We start from the raw sequence: 7,921 nt of genomic DNA, 5'->3' as shown, positions 1-7,921 counted from the left end.
CAGTCCATTTTCCATTTTGAGCTCTGCCATGTGCCCAAACAGCAGTTTAGGGCCACACATGGGGTATTGCCGTACTCGGGAGAAATTGCTTTACAATTGTTGGGATGCTTTTTCTCCTTTATTCCTTGTGAAAATGAAAAAAGAATGTAGATTTTCATTTTCATTTCACTGCATAATTCCAATAATTCAGCAAAAAAACTGTGGGGTCAAAATGCTCACTATTGTAATGGCAGGAAGGAGGTGAAGGGAAAGTGAGCCCTAATCTACCCACCGCCCTGTCCCTGCCTACTTGCAACGACCCGCCCTAGGCGACGAGGTACAACTGGGCGGCGGTCCCTACGCTGGCTAAGTGCACAGGAAGACAAACAGGGAACACGCAAGGGAAGGGGCAGTAGCCACGGAACGCCACAAGGAAACGGGGCGGCGAACGAACAGTCAGGACCAGGACGAAGGAGTACACCCGAGCGGGCACGGAGACAGAAGCAAGCCAGGGCAAGCAAAGCAGGTCAGGCAGAACTGCAGCAAGGCAGAAGCACGGCAGAAGCAGGCTGGAGCAAGCAGCAGTGGGGCCAGGAATCCAAAAGAATTACAAGCACTGAGGGAGAGCACAGGGCAGGTAATAAAGGGCAGGGGGCGGAGCTAACTCCGAGAGACCAGGCCGCGATAGGCTCTCCCACTCCTGAGCCTGCCACCCTGGTTGGTGGGAGATGGTGTCAGTCGAACAGGTCTGGCCTCAGGTGTGGATTGATTAATCCCAGGAGTATAGCTAGATGAAGTACCTGGCAGATCCCTAACAGTACTCCCCCTTTTATGAGGGGCCACCGGACCCTTACTAAGGGGACCCGGTTTAGTGGGGAAGAGGAGGTGGAACCTCCTGATCAATACCCCAGCGTGAACATCACGGGCAGGTACCCAAGTCCTCTCCTCCGGCCCGTATCCTCTCCAATGGACCAGGTACTGGAGGGAGCCCTGGACCATCCTACTGTCCATAATCTTGGCCACCTCGAATTCCACCCCCTCAGGGGTGAGAACGGGAACAGGAGGTATCCTCGAGGGGGACCAGGACGGGGAGCAGCGTTTAAGGAGGGAGGCATGGAAGACGTCATGTATGCGAAAGGATGGGGGGAGCTCCAGACGGAAGGATACAGGGTTGAGGACTTCAATGATCTTATAAGGTCCAATAAATCGGGGAGCAAACTTCCTGGACGGGACCTTAAGGCGCAAGTTCCTGGACGACAACCAGACCAAATCCCCGACGACAAACCGGGGGTTAGCAGAACGTCTACTATCCGCCTGAATCTTTTGTGTGCTCTGGGACGCCTCTAGGTTCTTCTGAACCTGGGCCCAGACAGTGCACAGTTCCCGATGAACCTCCTCTACCTCAGGATTATTGGAACAACCAGGGGAGACGGAGGAGAACCTTGGGTTAAACCCGAAATTACAGAAAAACGGGGAGACCCCTGACGAGTTACTGACCCGGTTATTCAGGGAAAATTCAGCAAGGGGAAGGAATGAGACCCAATCGAATTGACAGTCAGAGATGAAACACCTTAAATATTGTTCCAGGGATTGGTTGGTCCTTTCCGTTTGGCCATTAGTTTCGGGATGGAAGGCGGAGGAGAAGGACAGATCAATCTCCAACTTTTTACAAAAAGCTCTCCAAAATAAGGAAACAAATTGTACCCCTCTGTCAGAAACGATATTGACTGGGGCCCCATGGAGACGCAGGATGTGTTTCACAAACAAAGAAGCTAACGTCTTGGCGTTAGGTAGCTTCTTAAGGGGCACAAAGTGGCACATCTTGCTGAAGCGGTCGACTACCACCCACACCACCGACTTGCCCTGAGATGGAGGCAAATCGGTGATAAAATCCATGGAGATATGGGTCCAAGGTCTCTGGGGAATGGGCAAGGAACGTAGTAGGCCCGCAGGTCGGGACCTAGGGGTTTTGGACCTAGCGCAAACCTCACAAGCGGCGACGTAAGCCCTAACATCTTTAGGCAACCCAGGCCACCAATAGTTTCTGGTAATGAGGTGTTTGGTGCCCAAGATGCCAGGATGACCAGATAGAGCGGAGTCATGGTTTTCCCTGAGTACCCTCAGCCGGTATTGCAGGGGAACAAACAGTTTGTCCCCAGGGACGTTCCCGGGAGCTGCACCCTGATCAGCCGCGATATCAGAAGCTAAATCAGAATCCGTGGCAGAGACGATTATACCAGGGGGTAAAATACAAGCGGGATCCTTCTCGGAAGGAGGATTGGCCATGAAACTACGTGACAGAGCGTCAGCCTTAATATTCTTGGACCCAGCCCTATAGGTAACCAAGAAATTAAATCTGGTAAAGAATAGTGCCCACCGAGCTTGTCTAGGATTAAGCCTCCGGGCCGATTCTAGGAAAACCAGATTCTTGTGATCCGTAAGGACCGTTACCTGGTGTCTGGCCCCCTCCAGGAAGTGCCGCCACTCCTCAAAAGCCCATTTAATGGCTAGAAGTTCGCGGTTGCCAATATCATAGTTACTCTCCGTGGGCGAAAACTTCCTAGAGAAGTAAGCACAGGGGCGGAGATGGGTGAGGGAGCTGGTACCCTGGGACAAGACAGCCCCCACTCCCACCTCGGAAGCGTCAACCTCCACAATAAATGGCTCCTCTTGGTTGGGCTGAATCAGCACGGGGGCCGAGATAAAGCACTTCTTGAGAGTCTCAAAGGCCTGGACGGCCTCAGGGGGCCAATGGAGGACATCGGCACCCTTGCGGGTAAGGTCCGTAAGAGGCTTAGCGACGACCGAGAAGTTGGCAATAAATCTCCTGTAATAGTTGGCGAACCCTAAAAAACACTGTAACGCCTTAAGGGAGGCAGGTTGGACCCATTCCGCCACAGCTTGAACCTTGGCAGGGTCCATGCGGAATTCATGAGGAGTGAGGATTTGCCCTAAAAATGGTATCTCCTGTACCCCAAAGACACATTTTTCAGTCTTAGCAAACAGATTATTCTCCCGAAGGACCTGGAGCACCTTCCTGACATGCTCCACGTGGGAGGACCAGTCCTTGGAAAACACCAGTATGTCATCAGGGTACACAACAAGAAAATTACCCAGGTACTCTCTCAGGATTTCATTAATAAAATTCTGGAAGACAGCAGGGGCATTACACAACCCAAAGGGCATGACCAGGTATTCGAAATGACCCTCGGGTGTGTTGAACGCAGTTTTCCACTCATCCCCCTCTTTGATGCGGATAAGGTTATATGCCCCCCGTAGATCGAACTTAGAAAACCATTGGGCTCCCTGAACCTGATTAAAAAGATCCGGAATCAAAGGAAGTGGGTACTGGTTCCTTACGGTGACCTTATTCAGGTTACGATAATCAATGCACGGCCTAAGACCACCATCCTTCTTCCCCACGAAGAAGAAGCCAGCACCTACAGGAGAAGTCGAGGGGCGAATGAAACCCTTGGCCAGGCATTCTTGGATATACACCCTCATCGCTTCACGTTCAGGACATGAAAGATTAAATATCCTACCCTTAGGAAGCTTGGCACCAGGCACCAAATCGATAGCGCAATCGTAATCTCTATGGGGGGGCAACACCTCGGAGGCCTCCTTGGAAAACACATCGGCGAAGTCCTGAACAAACTCAGGAAGCGTGTTTACCTCCTCCCGGGGAGAAATAGAGTTAACAGAAAGACATGACATAAGACATTCATTACCCCATTTGGTGAGATCCCCAGTATTCCAATCAAATGTGGGATTATGCAACTGCAACCAGGGAAGGCCTAAAACCAGATCAGACGATAATCCCTGCATCACCAGTACAGAGCACTGCTCCAAATGCATGGAGCCAACCAGGAGTTCAAAAACAGGAGTATGCTGAGTAAAATAACCATTAGCAAGGGGGGTTGAGTCGATTCCTACTACAGGGATAGGATAAGGTAAATCAATACAAGGCATCTTTAGAGACATAGCAAATTCCACAGACATGATATTAGCAGATGAGCCAGAATCCACGAAAGCACTGCCCGTGGCAGACCGGCCAGCAAACGAGACCTGAAAGGGAAGCAAAATTTTATTGCGTTTCACATTAACGGGAAATACCTGTGCGCCCAAGTGACCTCCCCGATGATCACTTAGGCGCGGAAGTTTTCCGGCTTCTTATTCTTGCGCCTGGGACAGGTGTTCAGTAGATGCTTGTCGTCCCCACAGTAGAAGCAGAGACCATTCATTCTGCGAAACTCCCTACGTTGTCGAGGGGACATGGAGGCCCCGAGTTGCATAGGTACCTCCGAGTCCTCCGTGGAGGGGCGAGGAGACGGGACCTCGGGGGGAATCGCAGAAAAGTCAGAGGGGAGCACACTGAAGCGTTCTAGCTGACGTTCCCTGAGACGTCGGTCAAGTCGTACTGCTAGGGCCATAACCTGGTCAAGGGAGTCAGGCGAGGGGTAGCTAACCAGCAGATCCTTCAGGGCGTCAGATAATCCTAACCTAAACTGGCACCTTAGGGCCGGATCGTTCCACTGAGAAGCTACGCACCACTTCCTAAAATCAGAACAGTATTCCTCAACCGGTCTCCTACCCTGACGTAAGGTCACCAGCTGACTCTCGGCTAAAGCAGTCCTGTCAGTCTCGTCGTAAATGAGTCCGAGGGCAGAGAAAAAACGATCAACAGAGGAAAGTTCAGGGGCGTCAGGAGCCAAGGAGAAGGCCCACTCTTGGGGCCCTTCCTGTAGTCGGGATATGATGACACCCACCCGCTGGTTCTCGGAACCTGAGGAGTGGGGCTTTAGGCGGAAATACAGTCTGCAACTCTCCCGGAAGGAGAGAAACGTCTTACGGTCCCCTGAAAACCGGTCCGGTAACTTGAGGTCGGGTTCTAGAGGTGAGGTGAAGGGTACTACTAAAGCAGCGTCACCCTGATTGACCCTTTGGGCCAGGGCCTGGACCTGTAGGGAGAGGCCCTGCATCTGCTGGGTCAGGGTCTCAAGGGGGTCCATGATAGCGTCAGCGTAGGAGAAATGGTAGACTAGGTAAGGGCTTGTAATTATGTAATGGCAGGAAGGAGGTGAAGGGAAAGTGAGCCCTAATCTACCCACCGCCCTGTCCCTGCCTACTTGCAACGACCCGCCCTAGGCGACGAGGTACAACTGGGCGGCGGTCCCTACGCTGGCTAAGTGCACAGGAAGACAAACAGGGAACACGCAAGGGAAGGGGCAGTAGCCACGGAACGCCACGAGGAAACGGGGCGGCGAACGAACAGTCAGGACCAGGACGAAGGAGTACACCCGAGCGGGCACGGAGACAGAAGCAAGCCAGGGCAAGCAAAGCAGGTCAGGCAGAACTGCAGCAAGGCAGAAGCACGGCAGAAGCAGGCTGGAGCAAGCAGCAGTGGGGCCAGGAATCCAAAAGAATTACAAGCACTGAGGGAGAGCACAGGGCAGGTAATAAAGGGCAGGGGGCGGAGCTAACTCCGAGAGACCAGGCCGCGATAGGCTCTCCCACTCCTGAGCCTGCCACCCTGGTTGGTGGGAGATGGTGTCAGTCGAACAGGTCTGGCCTCAGGTGTGGATTGATTAATCCCAGGAGTATAGCTAGATGAAGTACCTGGCAGATCCCTAACAACTATACCGCTAGATAAATTCCACAAGGGTTGTAGTTTCCCAAATGGGTTCAATTTTGCGGGGTTTGAACTATTTTGGCCCCTCAGTGGCTTTGCAAATGTGACATGGGACCGCAAACCATTCCAGCAAAACTTGAGCTCCAAAAGTCAAATGGTGCTCCGTCCTTTCTAAGCCCCGCCGTGTGTCCAACAGCAGTTTATTACCACATATGGGGTATTGCTGTGCTCAGAAGTTTGCTTTACAAATGTTGGGGTTGTTTTTCTCCTTTATCTATTGTAAAAGTGAAAAAATCTGAGCTAAAACTACATTTTATTAGAAAAAATTTAGATTTTCAATTTCACGGCATAATTCCCATAAATTCTGCAAAAACCGTGTGGGGTCAAAATGCTAACTATACACCTAGAACAATTCCTTGAGGGGTGTAGTTTCCAAAATGGGGTCACTTTTGGGGAGTTTTCACTGTTATGGTCCCTCCAGGGCTTTGCAAACACGACATGGAACCGAAAACCATTCCAGCAAAATCTGCGCTCCAAAATCCAAATGGAGCTCGTTCCCTCCTGAGCCCTGCCGTGTGTCCAAACAGCAGTTTATTACCACATATGGGGTATTGCCGTAATTGGGAGACATTGCTTTACAATAAATAAATAAATAAATAATTTATAGTTCCAATAAATTTTGAAAAAAACCTGTGGGCTCAAAATGCTAACTATACCTCTAGATAAATTCCTTTAGGGGTGTAGTTTCCAAAATGGGTTCACTTTTTGGGGGTTTCCACTGTTTTGGCACCACAAGACCTCTTCAAACCTGACATGGTGCCTAAAATATATTCTAATAAAATAGAGGCCCCAAAATCCTCTAGGTGTACTTTGCTTCTGAGGCCTGTGTTTCAGTCCATTACCACACTAGGGCCACATGTGGGATATTTCTAAAAACTGGAGAATCTGGGCAATAAATATTGAGTTGCGTTTCTCTGGTAAAACCTTCTGTGTTATAGAAAAAACTGTATTACAAATGAATTTCGTAAAAAAAATGAAATTTGTAAATTTCACCTCTATATTGCTTTATTTCCTGTGAAACGCCTAAAGGGTTAAAATAATTTTGAATACTTTGAGGGGTGCAGTTTTTAAAATGGGGTGATTTATGGGGACTTTCTAAGGGTATGTGCACACGATAACTGCAATTACGTCTGAAATTACGGAGCTGTTTTCAGGAGAAAACAGCTCCGTAATTTCAGACGTAATTGCATGTACTGACGTTTTGCGAGGCGTCTTTTACGGACTTAATTTGTAGCTGTTCTTCATTGGAGTCAATGAAAAACGGCTCAAATTATGTCCCAAGAAGTGTCCTGCACTTCTTTGACGAGGCTGTTATTTTACACGCCGTCTTTTGACAGCGACGCGTAAAATGACAGGTCGTCGGCACAGTACATCGGCAAACCCATTGAAATAAGTGGGCAGATGTTTGCCGACGTATTGGAGCCGTTATTTCAGACGTAATTTGAGGCATAAAACGCCTCCATTACGTCTGAAAATAGGTCGTGTGAACCCAGCCTCATATATGAGGCCCTCAAAACCACTTCAGAACTGAACTAGTCCCTGAAAAAATAGCCTTTTGATATTTTCTTGAAAATGTGAAAAATTGCAGCTAAAGTTCTAAACCTTGTAACGTCCTAGAAAAAGAAAAAGACGTTCAAAAAACGATGCAAACATAAAGTAGGCATATGGGAAATGTTAACTAGTAACTATTTTGTGTGGTATTACTATCTTTTTTAAAAGCAGATACATAAAAAATTTTGGTGGTATTACTATCTGTTTTACAAGCAGATACATACAAATTTTTTGCACATTTTCTCTAAATTTTGGTGTTTTTTTACAAATAAATATTCAATTTAACGACCAAATTTTTTCAGTATCATAAAGTACAACATGTCCCGAGAAAACAATCTCAGAATCGCTTGGATAGGTAAAAGCATTCCGGAGTTATTACCACATAAATTAACACGTCAGATTTGCAAAAATCGGCTGTGTCCACAAGGCCAAAACAGGCTTAGACACTAAGGGGTTAAATAATCAAGATTATTATATTAAATAACAATAATAACAGTAGTAATATTATTTATTGTGAATTACACAAAGGACTTATGTGAATACTATACAGATCATATGGGTTCAGACTAAGAGTATGGTCATACGACAACGCCAAATACGTCTGAAATTCCGGAGCTGTTTTCAGGAGAAAACAGCTCCTGAATTTCAGCCGTTTTTACTAGTGCACGCATTTTTTTGCGGCGTCTTTTACGGACGTAATTG

The sequence above is a fragment of the Rhinoderma darwinii genome, chromosome 1 (assembly GCF_050947455.1).
Source record: "Rhinoderma darwinii isolate aRhiDar2 chromosome 1, aRhiDar2.hap1, whole genome shotgun sequence".
Classification (NCBI taxonomy): domain Eukaryota; kingdom Metazoa; phylum Chordata; class Amphibia; order Anura; family Rhinodermatidae; genus Rhinoderma; species Rhinoderma darwinii.
The sequence above is the reverse complement of the archived record's forward strand: the minus strand, read 5'-3'. Positions refer to the sequence as shown.